General features: G+C 36.8%; 1 long non-coding RNA gene across 1 annotated transcript; it reads left to right on the top strand.

Moving 5' to 3' along the window:
• The first annotated feature begins 6,091 nt into the window (after window positions 1–6,091).
• LOC114082448 (uncharacterized) lies at window positions 6,092–7,400 on the top strand. Its single transcript, XR_003580978.2, has 3 exons — window positions 6,092–6,242; window positions 6,692–6,788; window positions 7,179–7,400. It is a non-coding gene; the product is annotated as an uncharacterized lncRNA (long non-coding RNA).
• Window positions 7,401–8,282: the final 882 nt, after the last annotated feature.

Below are 8,282 nucleotides of genomic sequence, written 5' to 3'. Positions count from 1 at the left end.
TTGTCTCAAATGTGGTACATTGCTCAAGACAGGACTAATATCCACTGTATCTAAATCTCTCTACTCATTATAATTTTGCCAAAGAGACACTCATAGTAGTTTTTTTCTTAAATGTATCTATAGATGGAGAGAGAGTGTCTCATTTTAATATTCTGCTTTATTTTCAACATCACTCCCTCTTAACATTTGCCTTTTATAGTGTTGCTAAGGTTGGAACTGACTACCTTGCACATTCTGCACACACACTCTTACAGTGAACTTTGCCACTAGGTCCCAATTCTAACTTTAGGTTGGATAGATTCAGTCATTCAATCTAATGTTATTTTTCATATGGTTGGTTTTACATATGCCTTTCTATTACTCTTAACAATACTATTGACATACATATGGTTTCAGATTTGATTCATCTTATGATTTATTCTTCTGTATTATTGCAATATAGTTAAATGTGTCACATAACAATAACTATATTAATTGTTTTTTTATTAAAGGTTTTGTGGTATTTTACATATTTTATTTCCAAGATGATTTTTTGGTCCCTTCTTTCCTTTTCTTTTATTTGGTACTGGGAATTAAACTCAGGGGAACATAGCCATTGAGCCACATCCCCAGAACTATTTTGTATGACGTTCAGAGATAGTGTCTCACTGAGTTTCTTAGGGCCTCACTTTTGCTGATGCTGGCTTTGAGTTCACAATAAACCTGTCTCAGCCTCCCAAGGTGCTGGGATTACAATTGTGCACCAGCACATCCAGCTCTCTTCTTGTATTTAAAGAAAAACATGCTAAAATTTTGATGGAAAAATATTATATATTAAATATAGTTAAAATAGTTGTCTTTGTAATGATTAGTTTTATTTACACACATGGTATTTTATGTGTTTTTGTAAATTTTTATTTAGTTTTTGATAAGTTCTACATATTTTCCTCGAAAGCCATTATACATGTAATGTATTTGACAGATGTAACTTCAATATAAAACTTATGGGGTATTTTGTACTCTAATTAAACCAAGAATCTTTCTGGGCTCTAGAAACCAATTTTTCTCAAACTTTATTATTTTTATTTTTTATTTTTTTTTTTTGAATGTACCTCCTCTTTCCTCCTAGGCCATAGATTTCCACTGTGTTGATAAGTATAGCTCTAACCTTATGCTATTTTGTAACTGTACACTGTTATGGTACACATATACTATAATTTCTACAGGTCTATGCTGCTTGGTGAGGAGTACTTCATATATACATAAACAGTTTTCATGATGAAATAACAGCAATTTCTACTCCATCTTTCTTCATGAGAATTTGTTTTGTGTCCTCATCAATACTCTGTATTCTTTTGGTTGTTGTTGTTTCTTACTGGAAATTTAAATCAGGGGCACACAGAGACGGGTCACACATAGATGCTTAGGGCTTTGTAAATTTCTGAGGCTGGTTTTGAACTCAGGAATATCTTGCTTTAGCCTCCCAATCCAATGGGATTAGAGGTGTGTGTCATGGAGCCTTGTTCTATTTATTTTTATATTGAAATATATATTACTTCTGAAAATAATTTATTCTTGATATTAAGAAAGCATAGAATATCATTTTTTCCCACAAATAACCCCCCCTTTTTGGGAAAAGATGTCATTTTTTTTTTGGGGGGGGGAAGATATCAGTAGTACCAGATGTATACATTATTGTTTTCTAAATGCAAAGTTTATTATTATTATTATTATTATTATTATTATTATTATTATTATTACTAGTAGTAGTAGTATGCTATGTATTAGTTACAAAAGTTTATCTGTTCATATTATTATAAGGTATATACTCTTTTCTATAACTTCATAGCATACTTCAGTGTGTGTCAAAATGACCTGTTGAGGGTTGGGAGGGAAGGGAAGGGCTCATAGGGTTAGAAATGATAGTGGAGGGCTGGGATTGTGGCTTACTGGTAGAGTGCTCACTTAGCATGGGTGGGACTTGGGTTCAGTTCTCAGCACCACAAAAAAATAAAGGCATTGTGTTGTGTCCATCTAGAAAAAAAGATTCTCTCTCTCTCTCTAAAAAAAACTTTATTAAAAAAATAAATGATTGTGGAAAATGATGTATATTATATAAAGTACATGTATAAAGAAGTGAATTTGTGTAAATATACTTTTTATAAACCAGACAAATGAAAAATTGTGCTCTATATGTTTAATAAGAATTGTAATGAATTCTGATGTCATATATAATTAAAAAGTAATTAAAAATAAAAAATAAAAGATGGCATTATGTTCTAATTGGAAATAAATACTACTCCTTTAAAAATTGAAAAAAAGGTCTATTGTTCAGTGATAAATTTTATAAAGTATAAAATGTATCCTGAATATTTGGTAATACATAAACCCAGATTTAGGTATTTATAGTGTTTCAGAAAAATTTAAAAAATTACTGTAGAGTTCATTTCTTGCAACATGTACTCATAATTATATGAGATGCATTTGGTACATATACATATATACTACCATTATATATAATTAATAAATGATTACTACATCTCATATTAACCACATTTATTTCAAATTAATTTGTCTTTTGAAAGCACCAATATATGACACTCTTTGGATATATATACTTGGTGTGTCTTCAAATTTGTCACTTTATGTATTATGTTCTTTTCTTTACTCTCCTGTTTGTAGAATTTCTTTTTCCAAATTATTGAGATTAGTGAATTTTAGGCACTTCCGTTTAACAGTGCAGTGTGTAGATTTTCTTTTTAACCTCAGCTAAAATACATCCCACTTTTTATAGGCTTATTGTTATGTAAATGACTTGTAAAAACCTGCATCTATAACACCCTAACCTGACCTTACTCTGGACTATTGATATCTGAGTGGAGGGGATCTCAAAGTGATCCATGGAAAAGGCAGGATAGGGATGGGTCAGGATGTGAGATTGGTGGATGCTCAGTATGTAGTAGTGAATATTCATGAAAAGGTATTGGTGGAGTAGATAGGGAAAGAGAACAAAAGTGCTGAGAAGGAAAGAAGGAAAGAATGACAAGCTCAAGGGTTCAGATCTAATAAGTCTAGTGGTGGATCAATGGTAGCATGAGGGTAAGGGGTAGTTTCTTTGGAGGCAGAAATAAGGTAGAAGCAAAAGAAGAAGGTAACTCTGTCACAGTCCCCAAAAGAAAGAGTCAGATGAATGGATTATGTGTTTATTTCTTCCCACCTTGGAGTGGAATTGATAATTCACAGAGTATGTTTAAGTAAGTAGTATTAAACCATTTCCAAGTAGCTTTACAAATTTGTGTGGCCACAATCAACATTTGAAAATTCCAGTCACATAAAATCTTTGTACTTTTTCATCTACTTTATTTATTTATTTATTTATTTATTTATTCATTCATTCATTCCATTTTTTTCATTCACTTTTGCTTTACTGTTATTTTGTATGTTCCCCTGGTGAGTATTCAATGATACATACACACACACACACATAATTGTATATATATATTCATGCTATCATTGTAGATTTGTAGCATCTGAACCCGTCTACTGTTCAAGTTTTTCTTCTTTTTTTTTTTTTCATTGCTCTTTTTCTCCCTACCCCCATATCGTCCAACATTATGTATATAATGCTCACTTCTATAACATTATATTCTAAAACATTAAAGTCAGCCAGCCTCAGCAACTTCGTGAGGCTGTAAGAAAATCAACAAAACCCTTTTATTTTATAGAAAATTTTATTAAAAACTGAGAGTGTTTCTTAGCATAAAAACATATCTGATTTCAATTTGTAATATGAGAGAGAGAGAGAGATCTTGCAAAAATAAAAAAAAAATAATCAGTGACACTCTTAGTGTCAAGGATGTAAATAATTTAAAAGTAATAGTGAGCTAGTTGGAAAACAAATCTAGGTTATTAACTGCTGCTTTGGAAAGTCAGTCTGCTCTCCAACTTTTAAAAGTGAGAGAGGAATTGTTTATTAAGGTGTGTATAAGAAAAAAAAAAAGGAATTTTGACACAGCTTTTAGTTGACCCAGACTGGGTCAACTTTAGTGGGTGATTAGGGTTCTGCCAAGATGATAAATCCTTGAGTTATTTGGAATAATGTGATTTTATCTAGTCTTCATAAACAAAGATTGAGGTCTAATATAAATCAGGCTTGGCTAAGGAAAAACATTTCAATGAAAAGTAAATGTATGAATAAACACATAAAACAATATTTATCAAAAAGTTAACATTCAGAATATTTATGCAATTATGTAATCACCAGTAATGTAAAAACAATGACAACTAAAGAAAAAGTGAATTAATAAAAAACAAATAAATAATGTAATGAATGAATTAATTAATGAATAACTAACAAGTATAAAGATGTAATGTGACTGGTATTGTCAAAGTCAGCTTGTAGCCACGAAAAAGTGTAAAGGTACATAGAAATTGTGTTTTACTACTTACTGAGACATACCCTATGAACTATAAATTCCACTCCTAGGTGGGAAGAGTTGAACACAGAACCCATTCACCTGGCTCTCTCACTTGGGAACTGTGCAAAAAATTACCTTTTTCTTTCCCCTCAAACTTTATTGCTGCTTCCAAGAACACTACCCTCTATATTCACGCTATCATTGTAGACTTGTAGCATCTGAACCCGTCTACTGTTCAAGTTTTTCTTCTTTTTTTCATTGCTCTTTTTCAACCTACCCCCATATCGTCCACCAATACATATTTTGTATAGCAAAATCTACGTACTCAGCAATGACTAGTCTTATATTTTACTGTATCCATTTCCTACCTCGTGCATGACCACTTTGAGATCCCCTCCATCAAAACGTCAAGTCCAAAGTGATCAGAATGGGGGTAAAATATGCAGAATATTAAAGGTCAGTTACACAACAAAAAAGCTATAAAAAGTGGGCTTCATTTAAAGGTGAAAATAAAAAGAAAATCTTTAGACTTCACTAGTTAAAATAAAGGATCCAAAATTTATGAGTCTCAATAATTTGAATTATACCTGTGAGTCACTTTTTTGGGGGGAAGGGATATAAGGACATTGTTAATGAGTTTAAAGCTCAAACTGTTTTTTTTTTTTTTATGAGACAAAGAACAGAAAAGTTAAAAAAATATCAAAGTAATTGTGATATCATTTTAATAAATAAAATATATACATATTTATTCACAAATTGCTTTAACCTTATAATCAGTTTTAAGTGTTAATGCAATTCTCTCTGGGTTAGGTACTATTATTGGAAGAAAACTTTGCCTTAAAATAACCCCATACAGAGGCATTTAATGCAATTAACAGGCCATCAAATAATAATAATAATAATAATAATAATAATAATAATAATAATAAGTGAGGTGTGGCGGATTTCAGGGTTGTGAAGCATACCTGTAATATAAGTTACTTGAAAAGCCATCACAGGAGAATTTTAAACACTGTCTGAAGACATATATGTAAATATTATTTATAAAAAGTGTTTATGGGTTCTGTAGTCAGGGTGCACAAGTCCAATACACAGTCTTTATTGTTTCTTGAATAGTTTTTGTTGTAGATAGACACACTACCATTAGTAGTTTGTTTGTTGGTTGGCTTTTTAATGTGGTGCTGGGTGTTCAACCCAGTACCGCACACATGCTAGGGAAGCACTCTACCACTGAACCATAACCCTAAGCCCCCAAATCCTTTACTTAATTCATTTGTTTTTTTTGGCGGGAGTGTATATGTGTAGTGCAGGGCATTGAATCCATGGCCTATATAAGCAAAACAAGCACTCTACTGACTAAGCTATATCCTCAGCCCTGATCTGTAATCTTTTTTAAAAAGATTTAAAAAAAAAGAGATTGCATTTCTGCAGACACAGCACCTTTATTTGCAGGTCATGGTGAGGATCGAACCCGGGCCTCACGAATGCCAGGTGAGCGGGCTACCGCTTGAGCCACAACCCCAGCGACTGCTTTGCAGTCTTTTATCAGTGACAATGGAGCAGCCTGTCATTCAGACTGATTTGTGGCCACTTGGCTCAGGTTGGAGGCAGTGCCTGAAGCCTTGGCCAATCAGTCTCTTAGGCGAGAACTGTCCAATGCTCACGCAGCCGGTGATGAGGGGGCGGGCTTCCACGAACTTCCGTTCCCTTCGCGTCTGGAGCCAGCCAGTTTTTCAAACTTTTTTAGGCTTTCTGTCCTGGATCCGGAGCCCAGGTTTCTGTGCTATGGAGAAGCTGAAAACAAACCACAGGGAGACCGCTGAGAACCCTGAAAGCCAGGAAATGGTAAGTGTGCTTGTCATCTTGAGACTGAGTAGGAAGGTGGCTTAAGGCTGACAGGAGTGGCAATGGTGGAAACTGGCAGTTGTGGCTAGGGACTCCTCCTGGTCCTCTCCAGAGTCTTGTGGCCAGAGAGTCTCTCTGTAGCAGCTTAGCCTTCACCTCCCTCTTACTAGTCTAGTGAGGCTTAGATCAGCAGTTGAAAACCTGGGCATGTTGTTTCATTATTGTATGGTGTTTTCAGCTTCTCTCTTTTTTTTTTTTTGAAATTTTTTTTTTTTTTTTTTTTTTTTTTACTTTCTGAAATGGAACCATTGTACATTGTACAAACCATCTACTGATGGAATAAATAAGTGAAAAATTATACTGCTGTACCACACACCAAAGAAGAAAATCATTTAAGAGGGGGGAAAATTAGGTAACGGTGAAAAAAGGCTCTTTATACCTCTAACCAGGTCCTCGGCCATCATGAACATTCCAAACCATGACACCTTTTGATGATGGGAGGTCACCACCCGTATGAATCCGTCATCAGCCTTCCGGGTTATGGGTGTAAGTGCCAGCACTTTGTGGAATGTGTAGCCCAGCTCCCCCACCTTCAAGTTTTGTGGGGGAGTTAAGTTTGCCCTGGGAGCCCATTAGGCCACGGGGCCTGATGTCCATTTCAGGCAATCGCTTAGGATCCCCACCCCTGGCTCCGCCGGCTAAAAGGTCTTAGATTCCGTGGTGGGGACGAGGGCGAGGGGTGCAGGGTGGGTGGGGAGCAGCAGCTCCGAGGAGCAGACTGCCTGGGGAAGGAAGCACATTGGATTTCTGCAGTCTAACCATGCCACAGGGAAGGCCTTTCCAGCCAGCGTGGAGTGTAGGGCCGCTGGCGCTCTGCGTGGCGTGGCCTTGGCAGGGCCCAGCTGGTCCCAACTGCTGGCCCATTCCTACCTTCAGGCCCTTCAGAGAAAAACTAATGACAGCCTTGGTACCGTGGACATCTTCATCCTCCACCGGGCCGGGTCCCCTCGCCTGTCCAGAGAGGCCACGTGAGCAGAGGAGGCCTGGCTGCCTTCCTGTCTCCATGGATGCTGTTGGAGTCTCCTTCAGCTGTCTGGGTTGTAACCTCTCCGGTTTTCCAAAACAGAAGTAAATATCCAGATTCATCTTTCATCAAAATGGAGCTTTGCTGCAAAGAAAAAACGTTACCCTAACTCTACAGGATCTGAAGGTAAAGCCGCCTTGAGATACGTTGAGAGGTGGCACCTGCGTCACTTCCACGCTGAGGCGCAGAACACAGTTCTCAGCAGAACTGACCGCCTGAGGGGCAAAAGTGATAAGTACAAGGATTTTTTTTTTTTTTAAACAGAACCTTTCGGCATTGCTCACTTCAACATTAAGATTTTTCAAAGTGTTTTTTTTTTTTTTCCTTCCCTTATTTCAGGAGACATTTTGCATGAGGTATTTGAAATTCAGGAACATTTTGATTCTTCTTGAAGTGCAGGAAATGTATACACTCCCTTAAAAAAACAAAAACAACAACAACAAAAAACAATAGGAGCTTCACCCTCTGAAACTCTTAGAAATTGGAACCTGGCAGACCATTCCCATGGTGGTCGGGAGAAAGATGCACATGTCACAGTGGTACCTGAATAGGCACCAATTAGCCCAAACACAAACAAAAACAAAAACCCCCAACAAAACCCAAAGACCCCCTTCCAACCCCCAGTAACACACAACTCAAAGGGAGTCAGAACTCCAGTGCAGTAAAGAAAGCTGAGGAAAAGGTTTACGGTCTGAGGAGTCCGTATGTTAATTAAGAGCAAACCAGGCCTCAAAACTCAGTAGCTAGGCAGTTCATCCAAGGGGGCATCTCTGCTTTGAGAGGACCATCCCAGCGCAGGCCGCTCACAGGGAGGGGAATTCAGTCGCTCCTTTCTGGATGGTGTGCAAATCTTTCCAATTCCTTGGTGCCTTGATTCTGGCCTTTAAGGCCCAACCATCAAGGCCTGATCCCTGGTGGCATAAATGTCCTGGGAATGAGATTCCATCCAACTGTCG

This window comes from Marmota flaviventris, chromosome 6 (genome assembly GCF_047511675.1).
Source record: "Marmota flaviventris isolate mMarFla1 chromosome 6, mMarFla1.hap1, whole genome shotgun sequence".
Taxonomy (NCBI): Eukaryota; Metazoa; Chordata; class Mammalia; order Rodentia; family Sciuridae; genus Marmota; species Marmota flaviventris.
This window is presented reverse-complemented; position numbering and strand designations above follow the sequence as displayed.